This window comes from Schistocerca piceifrons, chromosome 1 (genome assembly GCF_021461385.2).
Source record: "Schistocerca piceifrons isolate TAMUIC-IGC-003096 chromosome 1, iqSchPice1.1, whole genome shotgun sequence".
NCBI classification, from domain to species: Eukaryota; Metazoa; Arthropoda; class Insecta; order Orthoptera; family Acrididae; genus Schistocerca; species Schistocerca piceifrons.
In genome coordinates, this window is record NC_060138.1 from 91,647,264 (window position 1) to 91,654,920 (window position 7,657).

The 7,657-nt window shown below is 46.6% G+C and overlaps 1 non-coding gene across 1 annotated transcript; it reads right to left on the minus strand.

Annotated features, from left to right (window-relative positions):
* Positions 1-563: 563 nt before the first annotated feature.
* Positions 564-632, minus strand: Trnar-ucu. The gene has a single exon. It is a non-coding gene; the product is annotated as a tRNA-Arg (tRNA).
* Positions 633-7,657: the final 7,025 nt, after the last annotated feature.

Consider the following 7,657-nt stretch of genomic DNA (forward strand, 5'->3'; position numbering starts at 1 on the left):
TACTTATTCGTACACTTTATGTATCGACAGAGATATTCGACGCAATCATAGCAATACGCCACTGCTCTGAGATCGTTCACGTGCGTTGCTTTCAGATGAAAGTGAATTGCAGTCTTTGGAACAGCATCGAGCCACCAAGTGGAATACGCCACACTGGAAATACGGTGCGATCAGTCACATACGTTGGCTCTTAGAGTAGTTCCACTTGTTAATTTCTCATGAACCGCCCTCAGTGGCGTCGTGGCACAGATGTAGCGTTACCTGTACGGAGAATTCGGGGCAGCGTGCATCTGCCGCCATTGCAGTACCGACCTATGACTCTCTGATTGACATACACAGCCCTTTGAAGGTGAAACAATTGGTCTCACAAGGAAAGGTATGTGCCCTTTAACATAAAATACCATGCGCGATAACTGAATTTCGAGAAATTTCCTGGCCTATGAAATTTAAACAATCTGTATCATACTGCTGAGTACACAACCATTGCTGCCTCTCGAACACACTAGTGATCACCCATGTTCGAGTATCAATGTCGTCTTCAGCATGTAGTTTTAAAAATTGCCCATCCCTTGTGGGGATCGAACCCACGACCTTTGGATTAGAAGTCCAACGCGCTATCCTCTACGCCAATTTTTTTTTTTTTTTTTTTTCGGCCTTCCTTCCTCCCCTTATAACCCGTCACTTGCACTCGCCAAAATTGCCTTCAGCGGCTAGCTTCAGTAGCTGTAATTATAATTAACTAAATGTCTCCTCATTAGACGGAAATGAAAATACTTCTTGATTGGTACCCCTGACTCTCCGTAGGTGTACGCGTGGAATTTCAGCAGACTGGGGGCTTCAGAGTTTGTCTTCTCGGTGAATAGCTATTGCTAATGTATTCCGTTGTCGAACATTCGTTTTTTTTTTTTGTCCATCTCGCAAGTGTTATTTCTGTTTCAGCTTCGCTGAACTCCGAAGCCTCGGCCACAAAATTCTCCATGCCATCCTACCAGGTAACCTTTTTGGTTTTCTAACATAAAGGAAATTAAAGAGTAAAAATGTCTCCCCATTAGTATGGCAAATGATATGAAAAAAATAGTAAAGAGATTAAAAGAAGTGATAAAGTAAAGATTCTTGCAATATAGTGACTCTATGTCAACGTTCTTAATAAAAAAACAAGCATAGTTTTCTCTATATTTCGTCGTTCGTATCAGTGTCTGGCGTTCCATCGTTAAATATATCCAATATTCTTCTTCACTCTTCTCTTTCTCGGATAGGATGTAGTATACAGTCTGGCCCTTTAGCCAATAGACTGCACGTCGTTTTGTATTGGGATAGGGAGCTTCGTGAGGATTGAGTAGGCGTGTCGGTGTTATCGATCTTGGTGATGTTCGAAAAAAATGGTGCCAATGGCTCTGAGCACTATGGGACTTAACATCTGTGGTCATCAGTCCCCTAGAACTTAGAACTACTTAAACCTAACTAACCTAAGGACATCACACACATCCATGCCCGAGGCAGGATTCGAACCTGCGACCGTAGCAGTCTCGCGGTTCCGGACTGAGCGCCTAGAACCGCTAGACCACCGCGGCCGGCGGTGATGTTCGCATTATGGTTGCGAGTTTCTGTGTGCAGAGGGACCATATGTCCTGTACAGCGTCGCAAGCAAATCGATGCTCGTCTGTGTCGACTAAGTGACATCTGATACAATTCGGTGTTTCAGCCAGGTGAATCTTGTGTAACCTCGAATTGGTCGGGAATTTCCTATTGACTGCCGTGTACCAAGTAGAGCGCACTGTAGATGAAAGATGCGTGTCGTGAATGTTCTCCCAGACTTGTTTGCAGTTATAACCCGTACATTTCTCCTCCACTATATTGCGTGGTTTATTTTCCGTCATTGTGGCGTAAATTGCTTTGACTTTGTGTCGGTCTGCCTCTGGAATTCTTCTTTGTATGTAGCTAAGTTCTAGGATGAAATACCTTAAGTGACAGAGCGAGTTCAGAATGTGTTTTACATCTACAGGTGGGTCCAGATTGGGGGGCACTATTTCATTCTAAATGTGAGACGTCAGTGTGTTAGGTGATCTGTGCCACTGTTTGTATGTTTGACTAACATACAAGGCTTTTGCTTTGAGGTAGACATCCGTCAAATTGAGGCCTCACTTCCAAACTGGGAGGGTGAGGGTTTCATACTTTACTTTAAATATCTGACCCCTGGTAACAAAGTGGCCAAGCGCTGCTAACATTTGTTGTGCCATAGTCTTGGGCAATGGCAGTACTTGGGCAACGTAATTTACTTTGGAAATTATGTAGATATTAACTAAAGACACCCTTTGAATGGCATTTAGAGTTCGCAGGCTATGTTGCCGTATGCCAGCGGGCATTTTTGCCAGCAGTTTTCTATAGTTCAAGGCAGACGTACGGCGGCTATTGCATGTGTATTCAATCCCGAGGCAGGTGATCGTTTCCAAGCTTCTGATTCTGTCAGCAGCACCGAGTTCTAATCCGCGTCCAATGTGCAGTAAGCCTGACTTGTGACGGTGGAGTTTCGCCCCCGATGCAGCTTCATACGTTGTTACAATGTGGAAAGCTTTCTCTAAGTCCTCGTCTTTCGTTACTACAAAACTGACATCATCTGCGTATGCCTGGCAAATAATCTTCTGACCGTGAATGAGCAGTCCTGGAAGGTCTTGCGTCAGGGAGTACAAGAATGGTTCCAGTGCTATGCCAAACAATGCAATCGACATTGGGCAGCCCTGTCGTACCGAACTTGCGATACTGACCGGCCTGCTTAAGCGTCCATTTACATTGATTTGCGACGTACCATTCATCAGGAGGGTTTTAACAGTATCAGTGATTTTCTGAGGAAAACGCATGGCGTCCATGGTTCATACGAGATAGGAGTGGTTCACCCTGTCAAAGGCCTTTACAAAGTCGAGGGACACGAGAGCATTTGGGATGTCACAGGCTTCGGCAATCGCTATCAGATCTCTATATGCAGTTAAAGTGTGGAAAATATTTCTATTTGTTCCGACACACGTTTGGTAGTCGCCGGTAACGCTGGTAATGACCGAATTTAATCGTTGCATAATGACACGTGCGAAAATTTTATAGTCAGTGTTAAGTAATGTTAAAGGCCGGAGATTTTCAACACTTTTGCCTCCTGGAGTTTTTGGAACTAGCACCACTATCCCTTTACAAAAATCTTTCAGGCTGTCATTTCGAATGTTCATAATGTCATTACAGACCAGAGTCAACTTACTAGTGAACTGTTGCCTAAACGTACGATAAAACTCGGCGGGTAATCCGTCAGGACCAGGCGATTTATTTATTGGGCTTCGGAGAATGGCGTCTGTTACTGCATCCTCGAGTATGTCTGAGGCGAGTTCTTCCGCTTGTTCCGGACCAAGTCTCCCCCACGCCCTTTTCGTAAGGACTGCCTGTGCTGCCACATCTATTGGTTTTTCAGCTAGGAACGCCGTAAAATATTTATAAATTTCTTCTTGAATAGCAGTTTGTGTATTGAGAAGGCGACCGTCTGCAGTTTTTAGCGCCGTCAGTATTTTCCTGTTTCTTCTTTTTTGCTCTTGTATAACGTGGTACATGGATGTTATCTCCTCCCGCACTGCATTTTGCAGACGTGTTCTCACTTTACAGCCTTCAGATTGTTTTCGCATCAGTGTTGGCAGTGTCGCCTTGATTCTTTTAATCTGCATGTGATTGTCCGCTACTGTAGTATCGTCTTTATAAAGGTCGCGTAGGCACCGAAAGTAGAATTCTGTTGTGGTCCTCTGCCAGGCGCATTTCTCGCGAGAGTAACATTTCATCGCTTTTATGAGAGCTGGCTTTGCACATTTTATCCACCACCAGAAAGCCGAATTGTACAGTGGAAATTTCCTTTCACAATCTGCCCATGTGTGCTGGAAGACGGCGTGGCACCCTGGATCTGATAAATGGGTAACATTCAGTTTCCACGGGCCTCTTGCTCTATACGTACCCTGTTTTTCCATATTTATGGTACATATATATGCTACATGGTCAGAGAATATAAGTGGCCATCTCTCCACTTGCAAAATATTGTGCCGTAAATTGGAAGTTGCATAAATTCTCAGTCCGCAGCTCGTGGTCGTGCGGTAGCGTTCTCGCTTCCCGCGCCCGGGTTCCCGGGTTCGATTCCCGGCGGGGTCAGGGATTTTCTCTGCCTCGTGATGACTGGGTGTTGTGCGATGTCCTTAGGTTAGTTAGGTTTAAGTAGTTCTAAGTTCTAGGGGACTGATGACCATAGATGTTAAGTCCCATAGTGCTCAGAGCCATTTGAACCAATTTTTGAGCATAAATTCTGTCAATGCGGCTGGCAGAATGGCTGGTGACGTGAGTAAAACCGGGCGTGTCGCCGTGTTTAAGTTCACACGTGTCGGGTAGGTTTAAGTCTCTAACAATGTCCAGAAGTTCGACGGAAGTGTTAAAATTTGGCGTTTGGTCTTTTGGTTTTAGTACACAGTTGAAATCATCTGCAAATATTACTTGGCCTGTGCGGGTTGTAAAAAGTGGCACGACCTCCTCCTTAAAAAATTCCAATCTCTGACGCTTTTTTCCCGTTCCAGAAGGGGCGTAAACATTTATGAATCTGGTGTTGTGGATCGTCCCCGCGATACCTCTGCTGTTTGGCAGGCTGTCGACATTGACTACGGTGATGCCTTCTTTGGTCAGAAGTGCGGTTCCGAGTTCACTGCCATGTCCCGGATTGATTAACGCATTGTAACCTGTGATACGCTCCAGATCAATATCGGCGACCTCTTGCAACAGCTCAATGTCGATATAAGAAGTCCGTAAGATTCTTCAGCTTTGACGTGCTGCTGATCTTGTTGATGTTGACCGTGGCAACACGGTATGCCTGTAAAGGTGGCATGATGGCAGAGGTATGCGTGGCGTTGAGCCGCTCCCTTAGTGATGACGGAGGGGCATCAATTAAAATAAGTCGGGGTCGGCATCCACCGCCGTAACAGCAGTTTCAGTCTTCCGTTGCCCTTGCGATTCCGTTTCCCGGACTTCTGACACTGTCTCTCGGTGGTGTCCCTGTACTTCGGTCATATCGTTGTCGTGAGGGCATTCTTCGACGTCGTCCGCCCAGTTACGCGGATGGTGAGCTTCACGCGGATCTGCACTGCTATCTGGCAGGTGGCCACCTGTACCTTCTGTATCTACTGACATCATCTTCGTCTGTGATGGGGAGGGTCTGTTGTCGGAGTCAGCCTCTGAGTCGTCAGTTCGGGACTTTTTGGACGTCTGGGGAGTTGCAGTGGAAACCTGAGACGTCACCTCGATCAGCTTCAGACGCACCTGATTGGCCTTCTCGCGCAGTGGTTGCGCTTTTGTGTCAGCACCCTGTTGCACGATTCTTCGTTTCTTCTGCTTTTCCGGGGAAGGGCACTTGGAGTTTTGAGCAGTGTTCTCTTGAGTGGCACAGTCTTCGTCCATGGGAAAAACTTCCGCCGCTTGCGGCTGTTCGGAGACAACATTGACCTGGCTGCCACCCTGCGTCTCCTTATTTTCCTCCTTAACTTCCTGTAAGGAAGCTCCGCGGGTTTCCGGCACATTACTCGTCTCCATTGGTATGTTCTCCTCTTTGTTGTCAGTGTACGCATCTAGGTTGAAATCGACGCTGAGCTCTGGAGCGGTGTTCACACGGGCGGCGGATGCTTAAGTGATCGGCAACGTAGAACTTGGGCCAGGCTGCTCACGCTCGCCAGTCGGGATCTGCGCTACGCGCCTTTGAATACACTGTGCACGGACGTGTGCGGTAGATCCACATCCCGAGCATGTCCGTGGTTGCCCGTCATAAATTACTATGGCCCTGTATCCACTTATAATGATGTAAGATGGAATATGCTTCAGCAACTCGATTTTCGCTTGCCGCACACCGTTTAATACTGGGAATATATGTTGACCTGACCATTTCTCAGCGACGTTGCTTACTACCGAACCATATTCCCGTAGTTTGGCGTTAATCTGCTCGGCAGTTACTTCGAAAGGCAATTCAAATATTCTAATGGTTCGCAACCCCAGGCCTGCCTGCGTTATTTGTACGTCGCCAACGTATCCGTCTGAATGTTTGAACTTAAGAGATCCACCACAAGACTGAAGAATTTGCTCGCATCTTTCAGGCGTCACCAATTTCAGGTAGACGGTACTACCAACGATCGATAAGTGTATGGCAATTAAATCGTCAAGCGTTAATTTCATAACATCTCGAACAAATAATTCTACCTCAAAGGATTTTGGTCTTGCAAATTTCGGGTCGAATGTCAATTTAAGAGTGTCTTTCCGTTCTGGTTGATTCTTGACTGCGTTCGGGTATTCATTACTGAGGTTAGTGTTAACGCTGTAAGCGCGCACTCACCATGCACAGCGACCGCCGCCGGCAGCGACGAAGTAAACACGACCAGCCGCTCCGTACGTCCGCACCGCACGGCTGCCCGCGAGGGAAAGCGCCAAAGGGACGCTAGGCTAAGGTTTAGCAGCAGTGGAAATAAATCCGTAAGAAATAGCAGTTGATACCTGTCTTTCAAGTCTCTGTTCAGTTCACACATAGTCATTCGGACTCTTTTACAACACTTCTATATGCATTCTACTTGTTACGCCATCTTTCTCATTTTCTGAAGCTATTGGGCTGAATAAATCATTATTTATGCAACGGATGGGATTCAGCGCCGTATCGATCTATTTGTCGTATACCTACTTATTCGTACACTTTATGTATCGACAGAGATATTCGACGTAATCATAGCAACACGTCGCTGTTCTGAGATCGTTCACGTGCGTTGCTTTCAGATGAAAGTGAATTGCAGTCTTCAGAACAGCATCGAGTCACCAAGTGGAATACGCCACACTGGAAATACTGTGCCACCAGTCACATATGTTGGCTCTCAGAGTAGCTCCACTTGTTAATCTCTCATGAACCGTCCTCAGTGGCGTCGTGGAACAGATGCAGCGTTACCTGTACGGAGAATTCGGGGCAGCTTGCACCCTCCGCCATTGTAGTACTGTGCTCTTATCCGTGTTTACCGCACGTTGTTTCTCGAGGGTGAATTGAGGCAATCGTTTCTAATAAACTGTGAGTTTGAAAGCGCGAGCGTAACGCGAAGTCGTATGGTAAGTCGTCTGATGTGTCATGTAGTTTGATAGCCAGATCTTGTCGCTGTCCGCGGCCGCATTTTCGAGTCCTGCGTCGGGCATGGATGCGTGTGATATCTTTAGGTCAGTTAGGGTTAAATAGTTTAAGTTCTATGTGACTGATGGTTCAAAAAATGGCTCACATCAATGCCTGAGGCAGGATTCGAACCTGCGACCGTAGTGGTCGCGCGGTTCCAGACTGTAGCGCCTAGAACCGCTCGGCTGCCCCGGCCGGCTACGCAGTAGTCATTTCCTCTTATCAGAAAACTGTCCTGGGGCTGGGACAAGGAAAAATTAAACTTTAAAGAAAAGAGCCACTGTCACGTAAGGTTCTCAAGTTTGTGTTAAGTATGTACAGGGTGAGGCGTAACGCGAAGTTGTATGGTAAGTCGTCTGATGTGACATGTAGTTTGATAGCCAGATCTTGTCGCTGTCCGCGGCCGCATTTTCGAGTCCTGCGTCGGGCATGGATGCGTGTGATATCTTTAGGTCAGTTAGGGTTAAA